The sequence below is a fragment of the Filicampus tigris genome, chromosome 1 (assembly GCF_054856515.1).
Source record: "Filicampus tigris isolate MCC_2025a chromosome 1, RoL_Ftig_1.0, whole genome shotgun sequence".
Taxonomy (NCBI): Eukaryota; Metazoa; Chordata; class Actinopteri; order Syngnathiformes; family Syngnathidae; genus Filicampus; species Filicampus tigris.
The window spans coordinates 23,345,373-23,370,550 of record NC_141217.1 but is presented as its reverse complement, the minus strand read 5'-3'; the positions used below and the strand labels follow the sequence as shown (position 1 = coordinate 23,370,550).

At 41.5% G+C, this 25,178-nt stretch overlaps 2 long non-coding RNA genes across 4 annotated transcripts; one reads left to right on the top strand and one right to left on the bottom strand.

Moving 5' to 3' along the window:
- Positions 1 to 24,464, top strand: LOC147153320 (uncharacterized). 3 transcript variants are annotated; one of them, XR_015086422.1, is made up of 6 exons: positions 1 to 160; positions 12,883 to 13,019; positions 13,447 to 13,613; positions 13,692 to 13,750; positions 18,528 to 18,623; positions 21,680 to 24,464. It is a non-coding gene; the product is annotated as an uncharacterized LOC147153320 (long non-coding RNA). The 3 variants fall into 3 exon arrangements; XR_015086423.1 differs by lacking the exon at positions 12,883 to 13,019; XR_015086421.1 differs by lacking the exon at positions 12,883 to 13,019 and having other exon boundaries at positions 1 to 260.
- On the bottom strand, positions 16,966 to 24,075 carry LOC147153321 (uncharacterized). Its single transcript, XR_015086425.1, has 3 exons — positions 23,680 to 24,075; positions 23,397 to 23,557; positions 16,966 to 22,122 (listed from the first exon to the last, which is right to left on the bottom strand). It is a non-coding gene; the product is annotated as an uncharacterized LOC147153321 (long non-coding RNA).
- Positions 24,465 to 25,178: the final 714 nt, after the last annotated feature.

Sequence of the window (25,178 nt, the reverse complement as noted above, 5' to 3'; positions counted from 1 at the left end):
TATGTCAACAAGCACCCCAGTACATAATCCGTACCATACTGTAATTTACCTTTATAGCGAGGTTGATGTGCATACGAAGACGGGGGAGAAGAAGTGAAGTTATTGTCGGTGTCTGAGATTTCTTATCTTCGGTGGGATCCTCTAAGAGTGCCAAGTTCAGGTAAGGCTGCTGAGATGGCATGTTGGGAAGGCAGGTGCTGGCGAAGGCATTTCAGAGGATTCAGTCGCCTGAGTTGTCTTCATTCTTCTTCTCCTTTGAGGTATGTAAAGTGAAAATGGGGAAAATGTGCAATTTTGGTTTGTTGTCTGTTAGCTAGTCACTGACAGTGGACAGGTTAACTCCCCTGAAATGCATGCAGGCAGCATAGTTTTTTTGTTCCCTCTCAGTGAGCGAATGTGAGTGTGAATGGTCGTTTGTCAGCCTAACCTGTGAGCGACCAGGCCAGCTCTCTGCAACTCTGAACAGGATAAACTGTACAGAAAACAGATGGGTGGTTGGATTTTAGCTATCAGGCTACTTCCTAGTAAATTGAAGTTGACTAGAAGGACCAGTGGTAAGAGATTGGTTTCATTTTAACCAGTGTGACAAATTTGATGAGCACCATATTGGTGTTTGTTTTTGTGTGTTACTTTTCTGGTTCATGGAAAAGGAAGTAAACAGTGCAATTAGACAGATGGGACTCTACTATTTGCATTCTCTGGTGGGAAGTTTCAACCTGACTCTATATCACAGTAATTAGGAATTACCATGCTAACTGCTTACAAACAAATAGACAAATAAACCACACTCCATTTTGTTCACTTTTGATCAAACAATCCATTTTCTTCTTTTTCCCCCCACTGTTTGAGCCGCAGTGAAACCATCCCGGAATGCAAATGTTAGACCCCTGCCCATTTATTCCCTGAACTAGACACAAACTGGCAAACTCACTTTGGTTAGAGGAATTCCCCAGCGAAGACTCATGGCACATTGAGTGGTTAGCATTTATAGGGAAAAATACTGCACATCCAAAGAGGCGCACAGAAGGTTGTTTGATCATGATGGATGGATGGAAGGACGGACGGACAGATGGAGGGATGGTCAGACTGCAGACACTTGTAAAAATAAATGTGCGTCATACTCATTTTGAAATATTTAGTGGAAAAAAGGATTCCTAGTCAGCATTCCTACTTTGCATTTGGCTTTTTAATGTGTACCTCTCGGGCATGCAAATCAATTAGTTAGCAAAGCGGCAATTGGGATTCCACACGTGGGCGCCTGATCAGTTTGTGCCGAGATGCACGGGGCGAGTCGATCAAAGGTAATTCACGATGAAATATCCAGAGTTACGCTTCGGTGGGCGCGCCTGGCCCACACCATTCATTTTGTTTAGTCGGCCCAATGTGGCAATCAGAATGAATTAACATGACAATTTTATTTCTGAAAAGGCTTAGGCCAGCCTATTTTTACTGATGAATTTCAATAGGGACTTGACAAAAGGTCCTTTGAAAATGTTCGCCCCACTCGTCTTCCTCTTGACCTTCAGGTATCTGTGTCTGGTCTGTGTATGGATGTGGCCATCGTGTATGTATGTGCACATCAACCGTAATCCTTTTATATTGGCTTCCAGATCTTCATTAGTCAGGGCTCAAGTAGATAAGCAGCCAAGGCGGTGAAAAGGTCTGAGTAGATGACGTTTTTGGAGATATGTCTCCCAAGCTGTTGTCATCAAACGCCATTCTGATTTTAACCGTGACTTCTTTGAGAGCGTTCAATATATTGAAATGGGATGATTCCTTTCAAGCACTTCACTTGTGGCTGGGCTTAAAAATAATGAAAGTGGCTTTAAGCATGGTAATATCTTTCATTTTTTAAGTGGACCACTCACAATGAGGCTTAATTTGAGTGTGTGCTAAAGCTGAATAATCCTAAAATCGATGTTGAATATTCTGTTAACAAAATCTTGGATGCACACAAAAAGGTCATAGATTCTTCTTTGGCCATTGTCGTACTTCTCCACGTAGTTGTAATTGGGTTAAATTGTTTATGCAAAATTACTGTTCTTTAACAAGGAGTTGAACGGCAAAATTCACAACAAGTGTTTTATCCATGAATCCATCAATACATCACTCAGTCACAGTTGTTCATTCAAACTAATTGCTGCCATTTAAAACGGGAGGTTTGACAAGTTTTTGATTTGATTGTGAAAACCCTATATTTTCCATTTGCAAGTTTGATTTAGATGGAAATAAATATACGTCCAAAGGACCCAAAATAAAGTTTTTGATTTCCTTCCAATAGATTTTTTTTCTTCATGACCTGCAGGCAATATATTGGGTTTGAGTCAAATGTGACTTGCGCATGTTTACATTGACACCACCAGTTAATTAATTTATGTAAAACCAAATTTTCTTGCATTTTATTTGACTTAAAGAATAATTTGTATTGCCCATCTTATAAACTCAATGCAAAAAGACACTCGGCCAACAAGGTGCTCAGAATATATTTATTAATCTTAACACAGGGCGGCACAGTGATCGACTGGTTACCACATCCGCCTCACAGTTGAGAGGTCGTGGGTTCGATCCCGGTTCCGGTCATTCCTGTGTGGAGTTTGCATGTGCCTGTGTGGGTTTTCTCCGGATACTCCGGTTTCCTCCCACATTCCAAAAACATGAATGGTAAGTTAATTGGACACTCTAAATTAAATTGCCCCTAGGTGTGATTGTGAGTGCGGATGTTTGTTTGTCTCTGTGTGCCCTGTGATTGGCTGGCAACCAATTCGGGGTTTCCCCAGACAGCTGGGATAGGCTCCAGCACGCCCGCGACCCTTGTGAGGATAAGCGGTATGGATAATGGATGGATGCTTGCTAGGTTAATTGGACACTCTAAATTGCCCCTAGGTGTGATTGTGAGTGTGAATGTTCGTTAGTCTGTGTGTGCCTTGCAATTGGCGGGCAACCACTTCAGGGTATACCCCAAAGATGTATGAGATAGCCTCCAACATGACCCTTGTGAGGATAAGCGGTTTGGATGATGGATGGATTAACACATGAGTTATATTCAACACATTTAACATCTGTTTACATATGAACCAAAGAGATGAGGTGAGGATAGAGCTATAAGAGGAAGAAGGAAGAGAAATGAATAGATGAGAAGAGAGTGAGGGACAAGGTAAGGCAATGGTAGAGAGGGGGGAGCCAACTGAAATTTAAATAAAACAGATACATCAACAAAGAGTGAGAGCCCTCTTGATAGTGCTGTCATTTCCCTGTTCTCTCTTAATACGAAGACCGCCACGGTGGTACTCCTCTGCTCTTGCTCTATTTCATCTTTCTCGGAGACCTGTGGTAAAATTAAGGCAAAAAACCGTGAAAGTGAACAACTGATGATTAACCACCACATTCAAAGGCAGAGCAGTCAAGATTTCCCATGATTATTAAAGTTGCATCTCATCATGGAGAGAGAGAACAGATTTGGAAAATGCTTGTATTCTTTTATTATCCGCAACACATTTTCCCAGGTAGATAATAAGTTGGAGGACACACTCTCTTCTGACATCAGCATCCAGCAGGGATAGTGAACAAAAAATAGTATGGAATGTGGAAGATAGGCACTTTTGAAAAAAAAATTCCCAGCTCTACTACAATCCACAGATATATCAACATAATGTAACAAACAGCTTATGTCCAATAATCTACCTACAACTACTTATACAAGATGACGTGATAACATCAGCCCTGGGCACTCATTGAAATACTATGAAATTTAAAAAATGAATTTATGAGTGTTATTGGGTGCCATGACCAGTGTTAGAATAAATAATAATAATGACAATAATAATAATAATAATAATAATTCATCGTATTAATAATTAATTAATTAATTACTTAATTAATTAATTAATCAATTAATTAATTAATTAATCAATTAATTTATAAAGATCTGTGATCTGTGATGTAGGGTGAATGGTTGAGTGTGGACCACATGGTTCTTGACCTCACTGAGGTATTTTCAAAGGATGCAGAAATTACCTCGCTGTGTAGGGCAGTACTAGCCCAACTATCTGTTCCGGATGCTAGCGAGTGCGATCACGTCTCCATTTCTCTCTCTCTCTCTCTGCATCAGCACAGCAAAAAAAAACATATAAAGTCTGAGTGGAGCATTGTAGACGTGGGCAGACATAATTCAACTAAAGCCTCGAGGGGTAACAAATTTGAGAGCCATTGTGGAGACCTAACTCCATGCTAACTGTGGCTAGCGTTAGCATACCTGTCAAGTTGTACACTTTCGACGTAATTTGTACAGGTGGAAACAACTTTTCAAACGCGTACGCCGTACATCGTGAATCTGCACGACCATTATCAATTTTATCAGTGTTATCTGTTCCTGTTTTTGTCGCCTAACCGCAGTCGGGAAACGCAGGGGGGGCGCTTTCTCCACGGCCGGAGTTGCCTGACACACGTCAGAGGGAGACAAGGGTTCTCTGTGCTTTTCCTTATGCGCACAACACACCCACACATCACGGACAAGCGATCACAATACCGCAGCATCATGTTTATTTTTTTTTTAAGATGATTTCCGATCACGTGACAGCAACAATTCCAAAAGAATTTGTAATGTGTAAGATTATGTATAGATATGTACGGGCAAATTACAATTTTTGTAAGATTCTGTACGCCCCGGGGTTGTATGCGTTAGCGGTTAGCATCTGCCGTGAACACCTGCACCTGAGGGCTCAGTTTGCAGTTTGCAGCACGAACACAACTCCAGACTGTCTTTAAGCAATATTTGTGTAGCACTGTATATTGCCCCACACATAAAACACTAAACCTTTATTTATCAGCGGCTGCTTTACTTACCCTGCGACCTCTGGTGAGGATAAGCGTTTCAGAAAATAAATGAATGTTTTACTTACCTGTCTTGTGGACGATGTCAAAAGGCGCGAAATGCTGACCTATTATTTTAAATGCGCATGCGCAAGCAGTGTTACCATCTCCTCAGTAAGGAAACTAGCTATTTGCTGTCCTAATAGTCACTACAAGTCGCTAAATGATGCCATTACCCAAATTTCATAATTGTACTTTTGACTGTACAGTTTAGATTGGGCCATGTTAAGATAGAGAGCTAACGTTAGAGGTATCGCTTGAGTCACTGAGATATGCAAACACACTGAACTGTCTGGACGAGCTATCTTTAAATGCAGTTATTTATTTAGACAAAAAAGAATCACATTTATCTTGCCGTGACTGTAAACCAAGGCGATTCATTTGCAGTCTGGACATGGGGGGGGTGACCCAGAATCTGTTGTATCACATATCTCATCTCAGACAAACGCCGTCTCCCTCCTCTCATGCCAAGCTCACCAATTAGAAGTGGTGTACTATTAGTGACAGATCATGCTAACCAATCAGCTCTGAAGTGCTGCTTGCAAACTGGTGGGAATGCTAACTTGCTAAGGTACCTCATGCCACACCAAGGCACATTTATTGGCGCAAGCTACGAGCTTGCTATGTGGCACAGCTAAACATTATCCTCCCATGGTGCAGGTCCTCTCCTCTAACTAACTAATCCTCGCCTCCGTGGCAGCAAATTGCCAAGCTAATGTGTGGCCAAACACCATAAAAAGTGCTTTAGTGTACAGCGGAGAGAAACCAGCACATTAGCAGGTCAATTAATAAGAAGGAAAGTAATAGCTACACAGCAAGCACACACACACTCCAAAAAATGGAAAAGAAGCAGTTTTGTCAGCTAGGACAAGGCGCTTATAAAGTCAAAAGCATATAATCTAACATATTAAATATTTATAATATCAACTGTATTTTTGCGTTTGTTTGCTGTATTTTAAACCCCAGGGTGCGGAGTTTTGAGATCTACACAATGACAGGTCTTAAAATAACATTATCTTTGTTTTCTTAATCAATTGAGCTTTGCTAAGGGACTATAATTATGTTAAGTGTTAAAATATATTTCCTTGTATAGAAGAAAAAGCAGATGTGTGTACATGAAAATGCAAAATTTGAATGAAAAGAGCAGAGAAGAATAATCGGATTCTTTGTGCCTCTTTTAACAGGAAATATTTACTTTTCACATTTAAGTAATTCGATACTTCGATTATAATTTTTACACTTAAATTTATATCACGATAGGTACCGTTACTGTGAAGGGATTCAGTTTATACCGTGATATGACTTTAAGGCCATATCGTTCAGCCTTCAAATCTCCATTCGAAGGAATTTAGTCTAGAACAAAAATACGAAAAATAATTTACATATAATCTTATATTAATGTACAATGAACATGTCAATTAGTGTCAAACTTAAAAACAATACTGACAAAATATATATTTTTACATACAGTATTTCACATAATTACATTTTAGATTAGATAGATATGTATGACAGCAAGCAGCAGTTCTTGCTCTACTGAACCAGTTTCATAACTTGAAAAGGACTGCCTACCTCACACACCCTTTTAGTGTCCTGGCATTTTTAGTTAATAGCTTTACATTTTTGGATGGCATGATATAAGTTTCTGTCATATTTGTAAATGTTATTGTACATAGTAATATTAAATCTTAATTTGAGGCGTGGGGGTCCGTGGGGGGCGTGAATGGAATTGAAATCGCATTTTCAATTTCTGACAGAAAAATAATTACAATTGAATTTTTGTCATGGTTGATTCATTAATCAAACACCTGGGGCTCTATTTTAGTGACTGGTGCAAATCTGGCACAGCATAAGTCTGTTAGGCATGTTAAACCAGGTGTTAGTGCCGTTCGTTTAATTGACACGTGCAAGCCGGCATATTTTCAAAAGGGTGGTTTGTGCCATTGTGGACATGCACACAGCTCACCCTAATTGCCGCCAATCAAAATGTATCCTTTATTTCCCTTTGAATGTGGCACACTCACACCTCGCATGGAGACATCTGTGTATGGAAAAGGAGGCCGGAATCTGTGCGTGATTGGCACATTGTCACTGCACTTGGCTGGTGTGGCCCAGATAACATGAATGGGTACCCTTATTAATTAAATGAACTCGTGGTAACCGCTGGCGACTTAAATACGTCCGTGGAACTCATATCTATCCCCATCCCCGATTGACAACACATAAACGGGCCATGATGCCCTCAGCACTGCCACCCTCTCTGCTATCGTCACATACACTGGGCGTGTGATCTGGACTGGATCAAACGGTGGAAGGACAGAACTTTCCTGGGGTGCAAAAAGAGCAGGAGCTGGGGAATATGTGATCAGGAAATGCTGGATTAGCCAGTAGGGCCTGCTGTAATTGAGACCAAGGGGAGTCCATCAAAGGTCCTGGGGGCTTTATCCCAAAAGGCCTCATCTGTACTTCTTCAAAGGCCAGAAGCTACCTTAAATATCACACTTCTCACAGGGCTTCATCATCCGCATGCCTTGATTTTCGAAAGTGATGCTCTCACTATCATATTATCAGAACGTGGAAGAACAGAAGGCCTGAGGGGTGCAGGTTCTTCCAAGTTGATGATAGGCAATGCCATCATTTCCTCGTGAGTCATCTGTGCAGTCCAAAATGTTTTGACCGACTGCTTGTGTCCAAGTTCCTTTACTCAATTGATGTCTGATGACCAAGTAGTGTAATTCGCTTTAGCCTTAATCATGTGAAAGCACGTCATCTCTCACCCGAGGGAAGGGGGCTTTCTAATTAGCTTCAGGGCTGCGCAAAAGAAAAGAGGAACAAGAGAGAGAGAGAGCAAGAGATCTGGTTTTCCTCGCCCTCCTCCATCATCAATAGCTGCTTTAGAGGCTTGGCTCACATCCTGCATAGTACAATATGTTGATGGCGAAGAAAGGGAGAGGAGCAGAAAAGGAGAGGCAGTGATTAGCAGAATTAAGGAGGAGGAAAAAGCGGAAAATAAGAGCAGAGGACAGATGGGTGAAGAAAGCGGGCGCAACAAGGGAAGGACAAAGTTTTCCCATCAGGTCAGCGATACATGTTGTGCACGTGCACAAACGCTGTCTAGTCCAAGGTCTCGTGTTGGCTGACTGCGCTTAATGATGCCCCCGCGGGCGTAACAGGTCTTCATTTTCATCTTTCTCCAGACTCAAACAAGCTGCTCTGCACTTTGGTCCACATTAGTTTATATCAAGGGATGTACAGTATTCGCAGTGTTGGAGACGTTCAAGCATATTCATTTACGATGGTAGTAAAAGCAAATTATTGACATGCTCACATTTGCTGAGTGCCATGATATGTATATTTGGTTCCACTTAAGTCCTGTAGATAATTCAAATTGTGCGTTGTCAACTGAATCACAAAGATGTTACTGCTGTCTGTGGACTCTGAATGCTAATTCAAAAAACAGCACTAACAATAAAACAACATGCGTCCCTCCTTTATGGCACAATCTATTTTGAAATTGAATATAAAGAGACACTAGCGCTTACAGAACAGGGGTTCACAAACATTTTGCATCCAGGGATCCCCTGGTGTAAACTTTTAACTTTTCAGTAACAGGTAAAACTGGTTCTACTCAAAATTTGAAAATGGGAAATTTAGCCAGCATCCAAAGCAATATTTACCTTTTTAAACCAACCACTTTGGGTGGCCATTTACATGAGCTTGCAGTAAAGTTCTATTTGGGTATGCTCCAACGTGTATGCCGGCAGGGTTGAATTTTCAGTGTTGAGTCGTTGCTACATCCATAACCAGTATGGAGGCTCTCAGGCGCTCCGCAATAACGACACGTTGGTTCGCAGTGTAGGATAAGTTCATTTGTGTGCTCATGTCTGCACCTATTCAAAGCGCTGAACAATTTTCCCTTCCGTTCACTCACATTCATCCAGTAATGGTGGAGGCTGCCGTGGAAGGTGCCAAGCAGCTCATTATAGGAGCAACTGAGGGTACAATGGCACGCTCAAGCATACTTTAATATTGCCCCTTGAGGATGGCAGTGTGGTTACTGGCTCTGAATACAAAACAGACACTTTTCCCCTGAAGCATGCTGCCCTTGTCCTGAAATTATGCTCTCACAATAATTAAGTAGTCAACCTCACAATAAATTATGAAACTCTCTTTCATTCATAACTAGAAGTGGTGTGCATGCCTCAGCCCAAAACAGGGCAGGTATAACTAAAATCTGACAGTAGCTCGAAATATATCTTTTCCTCCCTTCTACACTGACAACAATTCTACTTCGGATCATCTTGAAGAAATACTATCATTTAGGGCTCAGCGATAAATCAATATCAATATGTATTGCCATAGACTCATGATCAGTATGTATAGAAAATATGCAGGGTTCTACACTTAAGAGTGGCCTGGTGGCCCATGGCGTGAGGATGTGAGTCAGTGGGGAGAATGTTTCGAAGACCTCCTCAATTCCACTGACATGCCACCCTATGAGGAAGCAGAGTCTGTGGACTCTGAGGCCAGGTCTCCTATCAATGGGGTTGAAGTGGTCAGGGTGGGTACAAGTTCCTCAGTTGTAGAGCCCCAAGGGTGGATGAGATCTGCCTGAAGTTCCAAAAGGCTTTGAATGTTGTGGGGCTGTCCTGGTCTACACGCCTCTGCAACACTGCATAGATATCAGGGACAGTGCCTCTGGATTGGCACCAGGGTGTTGATCCCCCTTTTTAAGAAGTGTGTGTTCCAGCTATAGGGCGATCACACTCCTCAGACTCTCTGGTAAGTTCTATTTGGCGCTGCTGGAGAGGAGAGTGCATCAGGAAGTAGAATCTCTCTCAAGAGGAGCAGCGTGGTTTTTGTCCTGGCTGTGAAACAGTGGACGATACTTCCGTGTGAGCCGCTGCTCCTCTGCATCGGTGGCTCGGGCATCTGATTAGGATACCTCCTGGACGCCTCCCTGGTGAGGTGTTCCGGGCACATCCAAATCAGAGGAGGCCCTGGTGTCGACCCAGGGCGCGCAGGGCAGACAATTGTCTCCTGGCTTGTTTGGTAATGGATAGGTGGATGGGTATTAACACACTGCCCAAATAAAAAGAGAAACATTTTGACTCACTAAATCTGCACCCAAATACACTGTAAATGTGCATGTATGTATGTTTGTACTATTTTCAATGTATTTTTTTTTCAAGGTTTAAAGTTTTTCCAAAGTTCTTGTGAATATAGGTTCAAACGTGAGACTGCGATTGTCTGACTTTATTGGCATTCGACTTTTAAGGTTCCGCCGAGAAGAAATGCATCATAAGTAATAAGCTTGCGTGCAAATGCATAAAATGCACCCTTCTTTAACTTTTGGATACCTTTATTGTTTTTACATGTTGTAATTGCAACGATCACAACCCACCTCCAGTTTAAATTTATCCCGCAGCTTCTAAAGCTCGCATCCATCAAGACCTGGCCGCAATGATGTACCATGCACATGCTCCATGAATGCCAAGCAGCCAGTCCCTCGATTGCCTCGCATGATGTTGCAGGAAACAGCTTAGGCTGAATTCTCTCATGTTCCCTCTTCCCTGCCTTTTCCTTTTCTCTCTTTTCTTCTTCTTTCTGATATTGTCAAAGTGCAGGATCGTTATGCCAGGGATAATCTCAATTCCCTTGCCCCTTCTCAGCCTCACCCTTCAAATACTTCTGTTTTAGGGAGGAAGAGAAGGGGAAGCGCCTGCCAAATAGTGCTAAAACCATATAGACTGGTAGGGGGAGAGAAATAGGGAGATGCAGGACAGGGAGGGCGAAAGGAGGAAGGGGAGGTTGCAAATGACTTCTTAGCAGAGCAGCGAGATGTGAAGGACAGACTGACGTGAGACAGTGTGGCGAGCAAACTAATGAGCAACACAGCTCGTGCCGAGAAAGAAGGGAGGGGGGGAAGACGACAGGGAGGGAGGGTAGCTGGAGCAGGAGGGATGAGATGGTGACAGAGATAGAGTGGAGGGCTTGGGAGGAGGAGGAAAAAAGATGGAGGGAAAACAATATTGAAAAGATGAAGTGAGAAGTCCCACTCTTGCAAAGTGAAAGAAAAGAAGAGGTGGGGGGGGGGGGGGGGGGCGAAATAGTGATATGAAAAATGACCTTTCACTGCAAGATTTTCTCATTTATCCTTTCCGTGACAATGAACAATAAAATTAGCTGGGATGAGATATTGCATGGGCACGTATTCTCACAGGCGGCTCATATACCTTTCATCTTTGTTACAGTATGACTTTCAAAGATTTCGATTCATTTGACTAAAAAAGAAAGAAATTGGTATTTGATGTGAAAAATGTCTGAAGGATGTACATTCCTTGTAATGCTGATCGGCGCTGCAGGGCTTCCTGAGCACAGGGGAGTATTTACTCATTTGAGGGCCCAAGGCAAAATCAGTTATGGGGTCCTCAACATCCGTGTATTGCAAAGATTCTGAATATCAACTCATTCACTGCCAGACATTTTCAGACCCTCTTTTACCCAACCGTTTGAAAAAAATATCATTCCTGGGATTGAATGGCGGTACTGTGAAAAGACAAGTCGATTCGTCAATGGCAATGAATGAGTTAATGTTCAACATCAATTAAAAATTGTGAATTTGAGAGATTTTTTTAAATTTCCTTAAGTATATAAAGTCCTTAATATTATTATTATTGAATTAAGAACTTATCGGACAAGTGAATCATCTCAACACTTTTACTGTAATTGATAAGAACATTAATCAATATTTAGTATAGTTTACCAATGCAACCGCTTTAATATCCGCATCTTGGTGATGAAAAACGTCACTCGTCTCACTTTCCACTTCATCTCTGCTGCATCCTCCTCAGCTGCCACTGACAGAACAGTAGTGCTACTGCGAGTCCACGACGGGCAAAGCATCTTGGCTCTTGTTGTAGAAAACTTTGGTAGTTTTGACAAAAAATTAAGACTTTATTAAACACTTTTTATGAGCTATTTGGTGGGGGCTGATCATCTCGGTCCCCAGAGAATTGCCTGTGTTTGCTTAATGGCGATCACTGCCTGAGCAACAGTAAAAGATCAGGCAGTCAGTTTTATGAAATTCATGTTGGACTCAATAAAATGTGATATAAATCGGGAAGTACAAAAAGTCACAGTATATTATAACACGTTCTCACAAGAATTTAGTAGAGACTTATATTATTGAGGCGCACACTTTTTAGCCAATATCTCTTTGTGAGCCAAATTAAACAATAAATGGTAAATTAACTGCTGGATAGAATTTTGTCATTGAAATGAAGACAACATTAATACAAGTGTTGTTTCCAAATTCTCTAAAACCTAAACCACTAAATATACTGGAGAGAAATATGACTCACAGCTCTTTGTGGGTGTCAGCTCTTTGTATGTGTGACATCAAACTACTTTAGCTTGCTGAATGCTACATCGAATAGAAGCTTTGACAGGCAATCCACGGCACTTTTCCTAGATGAAGATGCCTGCTTTTCTGGAAGAAAAGGGAATTGGCAAGCAACAAGCACTCTAGAGGTTTTACCATCAATATTTAATCAATTATTTAATATCCAATTGTGATTTAAGCATATCTTGCAAGACGTTAACAAATCACATTAGACTTTGACTCAGTGAACATAGAAACGACTAACACCGCAAATTTTTTTGCTTTCTTTATTTTTTTTTGGTTTTTAGTTGTTTTTGTTTTTTTTACACCACCACATAAGGGTACAACTTATGGCAAAGACGAAAAATATGATGACAACAATTCATTTATCCATTTCTATGCTATCACAGGGCACATATAGACAAAAAACATTCACACTTACATTCACACTAAAGCACAATTTGAAGTTATTGAAATTGTAAACTTGATTGTTCCTGGATTCTTTTCAACATGTCCTAGAGGGAATAGCGAAGAGAGGATAAAGTCTGCATTGCTGCTGTAGAGTTGCTGACTTGTAGTTTCCTAAATTCAGCTTTACTCACTGGCAATGTCTCCACATGATGGTACAGATCACCGCTTCCCTTCGACCACTGGGAGGTCTCACAGCGGGACCACAGGCATGGCTGTAAACGGCCGAAGGACGATCAGGCAAGATTGATCCGATATCTGCTGCGTCTTGTTTGGTTCCCGTGAAACAGGAGCAGAGGTACTTGGAAGAGTCTTGTCTTTCATCTCCAAGTCCTCGAGTAAGATTACAGGTCATTCGGTTGACGGTACTACGGTCGCCAGGACCTAAGTCTTGACGGTATTGACGTGCCAGCCCACAGAAAGAGCGTTCAAACTTACTTTGTTGAGAACAGAGTGGATAGTGTTGTGAAGATGTGCGCCAATCTTTACACTGGTGGAGTTCCTCAGGGCATTATCCCGTCCACCATGTCATTGTAGAGGGTGGGAGACAATGCACAGTCTTGACTAACACTAGCATCAACAACCACTCGGCGTCCAGACTCATGTGCCCAACATTGGATTACTATGTGACCAGATGGCGACGTGGGTGTTGGTCGGAATTGTGTGTTTAAGACCACAGGTTAGTTGGCTAAAGCTGACTTCAACGAGACTATCCCCATTGGTAGATCTCCCACTGAGGCACAATTCTCCAAGGACGTGGAGCATCACGTCATCCACACGGACTGTTTGCGCATTCCACTCATCAGCAACAAAGAGTACTTCATTTGAGGGCTGGACTGAATTCTCCTGGTCTTCGTAGAAGTTGCCCTTGACTTGTTCATCCGCATTCAAGGTTGGTGTATATGCCACAATCACTGAAATTTTACACTTGTACAACAGCTATTAAAATTTAAAAGAGCGATGCCTTCAGCCGCCGTCTCTGTCCTGCACTTCGCTAACTGCTACACATCCATCATATGTCATCAAAGGGTGAGTACACAATTTTATTTTTTCTTCTGCATTTTATTGTTCAACAGTTACCATTTTTTCACACATAGGCTATGCGTGATCATTAAAAATCCATCCATTCAACCATTCCTCACTGGGCCACAGTGCTAGCTGACTTTGGGCGAAAGGCGGGGCACCCTCAACTTGTCGTCAATCAGTCGCATTGTACATACAAACAAACAGCCATTCACACTAACTCACATTCAGACAATTTAGAGTCTTCAGTTAACCTATCATTCATGTTTTTGGAATAAGGGGAAACTGGAAAAAAAACATGCAGGCACGAGTAGAACATACAAACTCCACACAAGGCCAGATCCCGGATTTAAATCCATGACCTCTGAACTGTCAGGGGGATGTGCTAACCAGTTGTCTACCGTGCCACAACGTTAAGATTGTTCTACAAAAAGAAGTGCATGCTCACTGTTAATTTAACTCTAAAAGTCAACGTCTCAAGAGCATGCATGTCTTTTACTTATTTATTTATGTAGGCTTCACTGTCTGGAAGAGGCTGCTCAACTAAATGCTTGTGCGCCTATTAATGGAGACACTCAGCATAGCGCAAAATGTCAAGGGCAAAGCTAGCCTTGATGTGAAATGGAACTAGCTGAGCTGTGGGTTCACACACACAAAGAAGCTGACATTTCACATGCAAAACACTTTGGCGCCTTTACCACAGCCTAGACACAACTCTGTGTGTGATTAATATTATTTCTTTCATAACCACATTTCATATGTCATAAGTGATACATTAACATTAAAACAATGAATGGAGACTGTCACAGTTGTTTCCCTAGTAACGGTGTTTGCCAACCTTTATTGAGCCAATCCAATCTCACTGCACACCAACAAACAAAAATGTCCCAGAAGGCACATAAAGAATACAGACATGAGGGTCTCATCTCAATTTACTCTTCCAAAAACATTTTTGTTGTTGTTCTGACTCACAAACGGCACTGGCATAAATCGATGATCAAAGATACATATTTTATGGTAAATGAATAATTTTTTGGGATTAATTAAGTGAAATTAGATAACTTCCTGACTAATGTGCTGCAGCACAGTGGTTGTGAACAGGGGCGCAGGCCCACCCATTGTCTAAGGACGATATGAACTTCATATTTTTCAGTTTGTCATTTTATTTAATAGACGATGTGTCGGGACAGAAGGATTGTGCTCAGTGAGAGACATATTCAGGCCCACCCAGATTTTGCCAGGCCCACCCATTAGCCATGTTCTGGCTCCGCCACTGGTTGTGAATCAGGGCTATAAATGCATCCTCACTGAAAGTAATATTAATGTTTGTCTATCAAACTGTACTCTCTGTGGATTTGTGACAAGGATATGTCATTTCCACCACAATGAAACACCAGGGCACATACAGTATACAGTTCAACAAACAGCATAAGGCAGGACAGCATGAATTACCTTGATTATGACGGATGACTCTGTTGTCTACCTGCTCAACAAAGGAAGTTTCTGGCTTTCTACGAGCATGGAGTGAGCAAATCTGTGTGGCAATCATGAATGGAAAATCACAATAATAGAAGAAGAGAGTGCAGGGGAAGAACAGCCAGCAGTTCAATGATGTGTGTGGACACAGATTGCTGTATGTAAATTTTAACCTTTCTGTCAGTGCTGGCTATCAGGCTTGTCGACAGAAAGGTGCGTCTGTGTCCTCCTGTTGATGTGACGAGCGGGAAAGACACAAGCTGTCAGCACTGACTAATTACACTGCAAGCAAAAAGTTGAGTCCTCTGTTGACATTTGGACAGCCTCGGGTGACTGAGATGAGCGTCATTAATCTGATTTTCTTTTGCATGTGAGTCTCATATGCATTTGTGAGATTGCAGAAAGCCATCAGTCATGTTTTAGACGTGAAGTACGGTCCTTATAATTACCAAAGTGTTGATGCAGTGATGAATGTCGACAGTGTGGCCACATGTGGCAAGTCAAACCTCTTTAACAATATGGTAAGACTACTAGTGAAGACGCAGAGACCATATTATTGCAAATAATTTTGGGGGGTTGACTTCCTCTTTCAGCCTGGCATTTACTCTCTTTCATGCCAGATAAGCACTCTGGGTGGAGTGAACCTTTATAACCTTAAGCTTGCCGATCGACTTCAGCATTTTTTTCTGTTATGCACGTAAGAGGCTATAAGTCAAGCTTCCCGGGAAGAGGGAACACCATTATTGCACTTAAAGTTTGGATGTAGTTGTTCATTTTGGATGCAAATGTAATTAAACTGAAACTGTCATAAAGTTTTTTCATGCAGTATAGCAATGTTGGCATAATCCTATACATTCACATGAAGGCTCAGCTAGTTCTCCGGCCAGGCCAATCACATCTGACCAGTGTGTCAAGATAATTCATTTCACTAACCATGTGCAGGGTCCTTCATGAGTCCCCAACCACTGCGGCCGCATAGAGAAACTAAACAAAACATATTTTATTGACTTGATGAAAGATGCGCTGTGAATCATCTATTACTGCATTTTATCTGTGTTATTTATTGGTAGATTCTATTTGACATATTCTACACTTTTTGGGCTGTTTATGATGTTCACCTACAACTGCGAAGAGCAATTCGGCTTCAAACATGTTCCCAGTTGAAATCATAAGAGAAGCCTTTAGAGGTTTTTTTTTTTTTGGTTTTTTTTTTACAAAAAAAAAAAAAATAGATTGCCGCAAGATGCAGGACTCCCACTCCCACATTCTTAGTAATGGTGAGTTGTATATTTAATCATTTGTGGCAAAAAAGGTTTGGGACTGCTGATCTAGGCAGTGTAACCCAACTAGGTGTACTTGTACCTCTAGGGAAGGGGTGGCCAAGTCCGGTCCTCAAGAGCCACAATCCAGCCTGTTTTATTATCAGGCTTTTGCAAATCTTGCCGATGAGCTGATCATTTGAAGAAGGTGTGTTGCCGTATAGCAGGGCTCACCAACTCCGGTAATCGAGGGCACCTGTCCTGCAGGTTTTCCATCTCTCCCTGCTGTAACGCACCTGTTAAAATGATCAGCTCATCAGCGAGCTCTTGAGAAGCCTGATAACGATCCTGATCATTTTAACAGGTGTGTTACAGCAGGGAGAGATGGAAAACCTGGAGGACAGGTGCCCTCGAGGCCTGGAGTTGGTGACCCCTGCCGTATAGGGATAAACCTAAAACAGGCTGGATTGATGTTCTTGACGACCGGACTTGGCCACCCCTGCTCTAGGGGTACACAAGCAAATTGCAGGGGCTATATGGAAATGAGAGAATATGTGTGGATAAAAAGTGCAAGCACATAATAAAGGAGTTACACGTGAATGAGATGTCCCAATGAATATCCCAATGTTGACATGAGAAGAGAAAAGGGTCTTAACCAATCTGGATACACAAAGTTGGATGCATAATGTCTTGCTAAAATGAAGAATTAAGATTCCCGGCGCAAGTGGTCTAGACCCATAGCTGAATGTTTATTACATTGATGAAGAGATGTGCAACTGGCTGGCAACCTGTCTCTCGCCCAAAGTCAGCTGGGATAGGGTCCAGCTCATTCCTGACACTAATTAGGATAAGCAGAACATGGGTAGATGGGTGTGTATACAGTATTTGTGACCTTTGCCCATTTATAGAAAAAAAAGTAAAGGTTAACAACGAAAGCTGTCATACAGGAGTCTCCATTCTTATCATTTTAGCTTTGGACCACTAGTCATGGATGGCTTTAGGTCAAGTGGCACTCACACACAGGTCCTCAAAGAGCAACGTACTTCGAGACAAGTGCCACTGGATTTTGTATGTGTTTATTTGCAGGGCAGAAAGAGGTTTAGCATGGTGGTTGTGCTGCAGGCTTTGGAATAGGGCCACTTTGGAGAACGGCAAACAGGAAGTTAAAAAGTTACCACTGGAGCAGTGTTGCCATGTGGTGTGATGGTTAAAAATGTATGTACTGTAACTATAGCTCCTTACACGTTGGCCATCTACGCCATCTTTCTTCTGCCATTTTACTGGCTCACTGTCTGTCTACAAAGGTACCTTTGCAAGACAGACTGGGGAGTTGAAGTCAACCGGAGAATGTAATTCTGTGTGAAAGGGACAGGTTGAATACAGTACATTCGCTATTGTTACACCTGAATCACACTTCTGATACAATCAATGGAGTGTGAAAGCTACTTATAACTGGCATCAAGCACCGGCCTCAATCTTATTGAACCTTTGTGGACTTGGCTTAAAAACTGTGTCCATGCCAGGAAATAAACCAATTTAAATAAACTACCAATTTTAAAGAAGAGTGGTCAAATAATCACCCAGAACTCTGCCAGAATTTTATTGATGGCTACCAAAAGTATCTGGTTGAGGTGAAACAATATTAGTGGGGGTGTATAATGTTGACCCTGAGTGGATGAAAGAAAATCCAAAGTAAATTCCAACCAGATCCATAACCATGAATTTTCTGTTTTACAAAGTCTGAAGAAATAGTAAAGCACATCTGGATTACGTCAAATTATAGTAGTACGTGTGTAAAAATGTACGCTATCTCAGAATGGCCGTCATAAATCTAAGTAGTATAAAACGGTCAAATTAATTTCCAAGTCCCCAGTCCTGTTCAAAATGTTAAAATGTCGTCAGATCTCTGGGACTGAAGATTTTTTTCTGACAGGTGGCCTAAAAAATTGGTAAAGCACTGCACTTATACAAATGTCTGAATGCACATCATGTGTCTGTGTCCTGTTGCATCGCTGATAGGCTTCGTGCATGGGTGTATGAATTGACAGGTGACAGATCTTCTGGGCCACCGAGCCGGATAGGCGAGGCGCATCACTGTCCCCTCACGGCCGGACTGACACACAGCCAGAGCGACCATGACAGGCGTAAGTAACACGTTTTAGCCTGGACGCTAACTACTTTTGACAAACACATAACAGCACAAAAGCTGCCATCCAGCGCATATATTTTCCATACTAATTAAAGTCACTGCATCATGTTGTCAGTGGACTTCATGGTGGTTAACTTTTTTGTGTTAAAACCAACACTCACAATAGATGTAATGTGTTACTAAGATGATCATTTGGTGCTTGACCTGGAATGTCATTATAGAGCACAGTTTTCTGCCAAAGCTCAGCAATATAATTTGGATCAGTACAAAATTGTACACCTTACCTGATACCTGGCTCCTAAATATGTCTAAAATTTGTCAGATTAATGTATTAATTCCTTGGAAATTAACGAAAATGATCAGCATGTTAGCAAAATTAAAAGAATAGCATTCATTGGGCTATGTAAAAAAGGCATGTGGAGCAACCTTCTTGACTGAGGTAAAAGACATCCACCCACAAATTGTAATTTTGTTTACCATTTTGCCGTCATGTAGTGTGAGCTGGTCTTGGAAAATCCACAAAAAGCAGCATGCACGGCCATACGTACATTAACCACTGGCATAACTAGAGGATTGTTCCAGTGTATGACAGCCTAGGACCCCAGTGGTGACCCAGGGTAGAATGGGTCCCCAGCAACTGCTTGTCGATGGTAAGAGGTGATTTGGGGTGCCTTGTCTTCCATGAGTTGCAACCCGTTTTGCTGGAGGAAACAATCTGGTGCTTGAGGGAAGTATCACACTGCAGTCTGCTCGCACACAAATTTGCCACAATATATTTAGCTGTATACCTGGCTAACAAAAGATAACCCCCAGCTGATTAATAACAGACACAACTCCAGCTAAAATGAAGACTGCAGTCAATCAGAGTAGAACAGCACAAAATCCACCTTCCAAGAAAAACAACCAAACTCCATATCGGACCAAATTATCTAAATTTAGCCAAGGTAAATAGCTACAAAGATGACCGCCCAAACCAAGATAAACATGATGTGAAAATTGATGGCCCACCATAGCCAACAGAGCTGGGCATTCCGCTTATGTGACGGACAGGTCTGTCTATCCGCCTATCATGGACGCCTATTTTGTAGGCAATAAACAATAGATGGGAAACAAATTACAGACACGGAAAAATGGGCTTCCAACTATGCTTAGTCCGACTATTTTTTTAAGTTTCATAGGCGGGTAGGCGGATCGGTCCGTCACATAGGCGGTATGCCCAGCTCTGTTCATGTCCTATCAACTTGATGCAAAATAACCTTATTATCCAGTGCAATTGCAAAGGTATCACAACAGCCTTTTGCATGTAAAAAGTACTTTAAAAATATTTTTCATTCAATTTTAACTCCAGAACTCTTAAAACTCTACTGGACGCTTCCTTAAACTATTCAAGTACAGTCTGCAAAAAAATAGTACAGAAAACACTCAAAGATCTATTCGAGGCCTTGGAATATCATTTGGAGCCTTGAAAGGACCTTTCTTATGCACTTCTCGTCATCGAAGCTAAAGAACCATCTCTTCAAAACATACGGTTTAAACTTGCACTTTTGTATGCAATTTATCTCAAGGTCAAGATGGTCAAAGGTTTGGATTCTGACCATGAGCACCTATACAAAAATATAAAAGGATTTACTGTAATTATGACTTTGGTACTGCGTTAGGGACTACATATGTTCATTGCTGCAACTGAACTCCATCGTAAACCGAGAATCCACTGTACATTCTATTACCTTTGCAAAAATCCTATTAAATTCTGATTTGAACAAGGCTCTTGAACGTGCAGCATTAACCAATGCAAATAGTCTTGCCTCAAATAGTAGCCTCTGCCTTGCTGCCCTAATTAAATCCCAGGTGTGTCATCACCATAAATAAATAAATGCCACACCTCAAATACAAAGTAGATGTCTTTTTTTTCCTCAGGAGATGGCTGTAATTACCTTTACGACGACTTATACCACCATGTTATGTGGCAGACACCATTAAAGCACACTGCCTGCAGAGCAGTGTGTCTTCTGAAATTTATGGTGGAATTCAAAGAGAGTGCTGCCGTCTACAGTGCAGAGCACTCTGAAACAGCTTCCAAACTTTTTAACACTGACCACAGAAGAATAAACACCTTAACCCTAATGGACATCCACTGCAATTAACAAAAATAAGCAGCGCCTTAGGAGGAGTGTTGCTAGGTTTTTGGGATCACAAGAAAATATATATATCACTTTGGGACCCACCTCTTCAATACCACAAACGGAAAATACTTTGGAGGGCCTCTGTCAGTCACGGACCCTTAGAATCGGAATCACATTTCTTCCCTTTACAATGCCCCTGGTACACAGTCACAGTATGAAGAAATGTGTAAAATGTGGATGTAAGCCCGATAAACATGCATTTTTCTATTATTTAAAAAATAAAAGGTCTGCATTTTGTGAACGTTCACTGTGGAAGACTTTGTTGGAGATTCACTGCTACTTTATCAATGGGAGAAGTGTAAGTTAGCATTACTTGAATGGCAAGCGGGACAATTTAAGACTGAGTCTAGAGCAAGCTGCACTTTGCTCTTCATATAAATCCAGTTCATTGCTGCAATAAAACAATTGAAGCCGTACTGAATACGAAGTTAAAAATGTGCATCATACTGTATATGAATACAATAACTGACTAACTTTGGGTCATTACAGTGAGGCCACCCAAGTAAGAGCATTCAACAGACAATAATTGCTATCAACCAAAAATGTACAATAATATTCTGCCATTTGGGGATAAAAAAAACATTAAAAAGGTGGGGAAATAAAACACTGGAAATGAGATGTTTACCTCAAAGACAATCTAAATAGCACCAAATAATTTTGTGTATTGCAACAACTACCATCATCTGGCCAGTATTAAATAAGGTGGTGTTGCTGTTGTGATTAGTTGGCCCATGCTCTTCTGTTCTGTAATAGGACCAATGGGAAAATGTCAATGCCAGGTTCTACCAGTGGAGGCCCATAGGACAAAAAAAAGTGTCTTTTGGCTCCCATTATTATCATTATAATCACATCTCCGTTTGTATTCCAGGGTAGGGTGCTCTGAAGCTCTGAGTGCCAATACCAGCAGTGGCAAAGAAAAAGTGGGGTGCCATGCATTTCGTTTGACAACAAATTAGGAAAAGTACTGTACACTTACATTACCATCTGATATGTTTGTGTATTTTTTTTATTTCATTTTCCATGACTGTATTTAGTTATTGCTGTCATGTCTGCAGTCACTCAAGGGCTAATGTTTCACTCACCCGTCTTCAATGGATATGTTGTTTCCACTCTGTACTGCTTTAAATTTGAGTGTGAAAACATCTCAGGGAGGAAAATTTGATAAGGTTCAGTCTTTAGACATTTACTGCAAAGGATTTCCATTTTGTGATTGTGTCTAGTCCATCTCTTTATGTGCCCTGCAATTGACTACAGACCAGTCCAGTGTGGAGTCCGCCTTTCACTTGAAGTCAGCTGAGATATGCTCCAGCTCTACAAGACATGAGACAAGAAACACAAGCTCATTTATAAACAGCTGTTTTACAACACACTCACTGTTCTGCATCAAATGCAAAACGAAAATAAAATAGAAAAAAAAAAGATTTCCCTTTTGCAACAGCAAGCGTTGACGTGTCCCGGTGGTGAAGGTGATACAGTACTTGAGAGTACATACGTCATCTCTTGGAGGCTGAGCGTATGGGTGTTGGAAAGCAGACATTGTCCCCGAAGGCAGCTTTTAAATGGAATAGATTTTTTTTTTCCTACATCCTAGTCAAGGCTGTAGGGAAGGTCGCTTCATTAATCAAAGCCAAATGCCAATGCCTGCCCATCTCTGTCCTTAACCCAGCAACAGATAACGGAATTCATTGGTACTTATAATTAATTGTCTGGCGGGACTGATGGACGGAGAGTACCATTACATTGGGAAACTGTAATTACCACGTAAATACCCATTAGGTTAATGCATTGTGTACTCCACAGGAGGAGCGTAGCTAGAAATGTTTCAGTAGGGTTGCCAGAGTCACATGTCACTTCAGTGAAGAGTGGCTAGGCGTGGCTACAAATGCGCGCATAACATCTGTGCATACGTGTGCCATTTTCATACCATTCACAGTCAGGGTTTCATTAAATAAAATTCACATTCCAGAATACCCATCACATTCATAACCAAGCAGGGAAGAATACTAAAAAGCTACGTTTTGCTGAGCTTAATTTCATAGATAATGCCAATTTCTTTGACATGCTCATAGTCTACTTGTATCTTATGCACTGATTTGCTAGTTGAGAGCCAATCAGTGTGGCCAATTGTCACCGACGTCCGACATCATTTTGCATACTGCGATCAATGCCTAATTGATTAAAATATCAAAAAAGCACAATAAGACAAAAATCTCTTAATTCTTTCACAATTCTAGATGTTGCTTTTTACTTAGGTTTGTTCCTCCTTGTATTGTGAGTGTAGATTGGTATATGTGTGCATTTTATTTCATGAAACCATGGCTGTGGATGGTACGATAAACAACTTCTCAGGCATGTTGTTATCTTACTATGGTGAGAAATTAATTACCAGTACTTTGAGTGGCATTGGCACTGTAAGATTTGAATGTTCTTTACTTAAAGCAGATTATTTTAGAGTTTGCTTTCAAATCAATTGTACATTTATTCTTGAAATACACAGTTCATAAACTCGTGGAAGGGTATTGTGGAAGTGATCTAAAGGCCTAGATAAACCAAAAAGACGCCGGCCAACAGTGACAGACGCTTACCTCCTGTGGCGTCCGGCCGGCTGTCGGCACGTCACGCAAACCACAGACAGCGACGCTGACCATTAAAGTACCTTCTGCGCATGCATAAGATGTAATACCCTTCCATACCATCGGCGGCGGTAGTCACCATTTCTCATGGTTAGAAAAATCCAACCGGAAAGCTGTTGGCCGGGGGCAGATTATAAAAACGTAAACAATGCATTCAGCTATATTCTTCGCTCACGATGAACTCCCACGCGAAGTAAACCATCACGTTCTTGACACGGTATTGTGAAATACTTACATTGTCAACCCTCGCTCTTGTACTTGAAAGAAGATTAAGGCAGCGAAGGCCTGCCCACTGTTTTTCCGCATTTGTCACTTCCCGTTGGCGCTCCGAGCACTGATTTGCTAGCTAACAGCCAATCAGAGTGACCAAATGTCACAACCGGCGACGCCGATTCAACATGCGTAACCGCCCCCGAGACGCTTACAGACGGGTTACGACACTACGACGGTGGCCACTTCACCAAACAGATGGAGCATTCAGACGCCACAACGCTTCACGACCTCCGACATCGGTTTGGTTAATCAGGGCCTTGAGAATATTACATCCATGTGAAAATGGCAGAAAAATTACAGTCATCAAAATTTTCCCCCTTGATGTGGAGGTGCCCAAGGCGTGGTCATAAAGTGAGAAATAGCCACCACTTACTGTAGCTCCGCCCCTGCTGCAGAGGCAAAGGAACTTCTTTTGGCTTTGGCCTTTTGGGAATCTGTGTTTTCCCGTTGTAAAGCTCCAGAGGGGCACATGATCGTGCCAACCCACTTTCTATGCTGATTCAGTGTTGGAAAATGTCAAGTCAAATTTCGCTTCAGAGGATTTTGGCAGATGGGTTGAAGCGCAGAGAATGACGGAGAAAGACACACAGCTGAGGTTGTGATGTATACACACATTTGTTATGTGTGTTTGTCTTGAGCCACACGCATACCACCAGTCACGCCATGTACTTTGCACCACAGGCAAATTCAAAGGACATGTCATAATGTTTTACTATCTGACAATCTGTGCTGTGTGATGGAAATGGAGTGGGGGGGGGGGGGTGCATTGTTCCCCCCAGAGTCTTTGCTTCACTACTGTTATTCTGTGACGTGTTGGCCAAAATAAATATCACAACATGCAACTATCTCTCTGGCTTTTGTCTTCATTCGTTATAGAAAATGGAGAGAGGATTCAAACAATATGCTCGGTAGTAACCCAAACAAAGAATGTGATTTTCTCGTTATTTATTATTATTTTTATTTCTATTTTATTTATTTATCTATTTTTTTCATTTGCCTTTCACACAGTCACAAAATCTAATTCAAGATCATGACAGTTTTGTTAAGTTATTCATGGATATCATTAATGTGTAATAACTAAGACACCAAGTGAAGACAATCAGTATACAGTGCGCACAAGCTCTCCAACAATTCATGAATGGCCCGCACACCAAAAAACAACTCAGCAGAACGCTAGCGCCATCTACGGGGAATAACTGGACAATAAATGAGTAGTTGGATCTGGTGATAGCAATCTGTTTTTTCCTACATTATCATCTTAAGCTTGACACGACAGAGGAAAACCTATGATGTGAACTTCAAATGTGGACACTAAAGTGCAGTTAGAAATCTTGAGGGTGGGACGTTTTAGTCTCCCTAATCCTCAACCACACCCACAAAAAAAAAAAATCTATCCCCCATCACTTTTTTCAGACTTTAATCCTACAATAAATATATATATAAGTATAAAGTACATTTTCT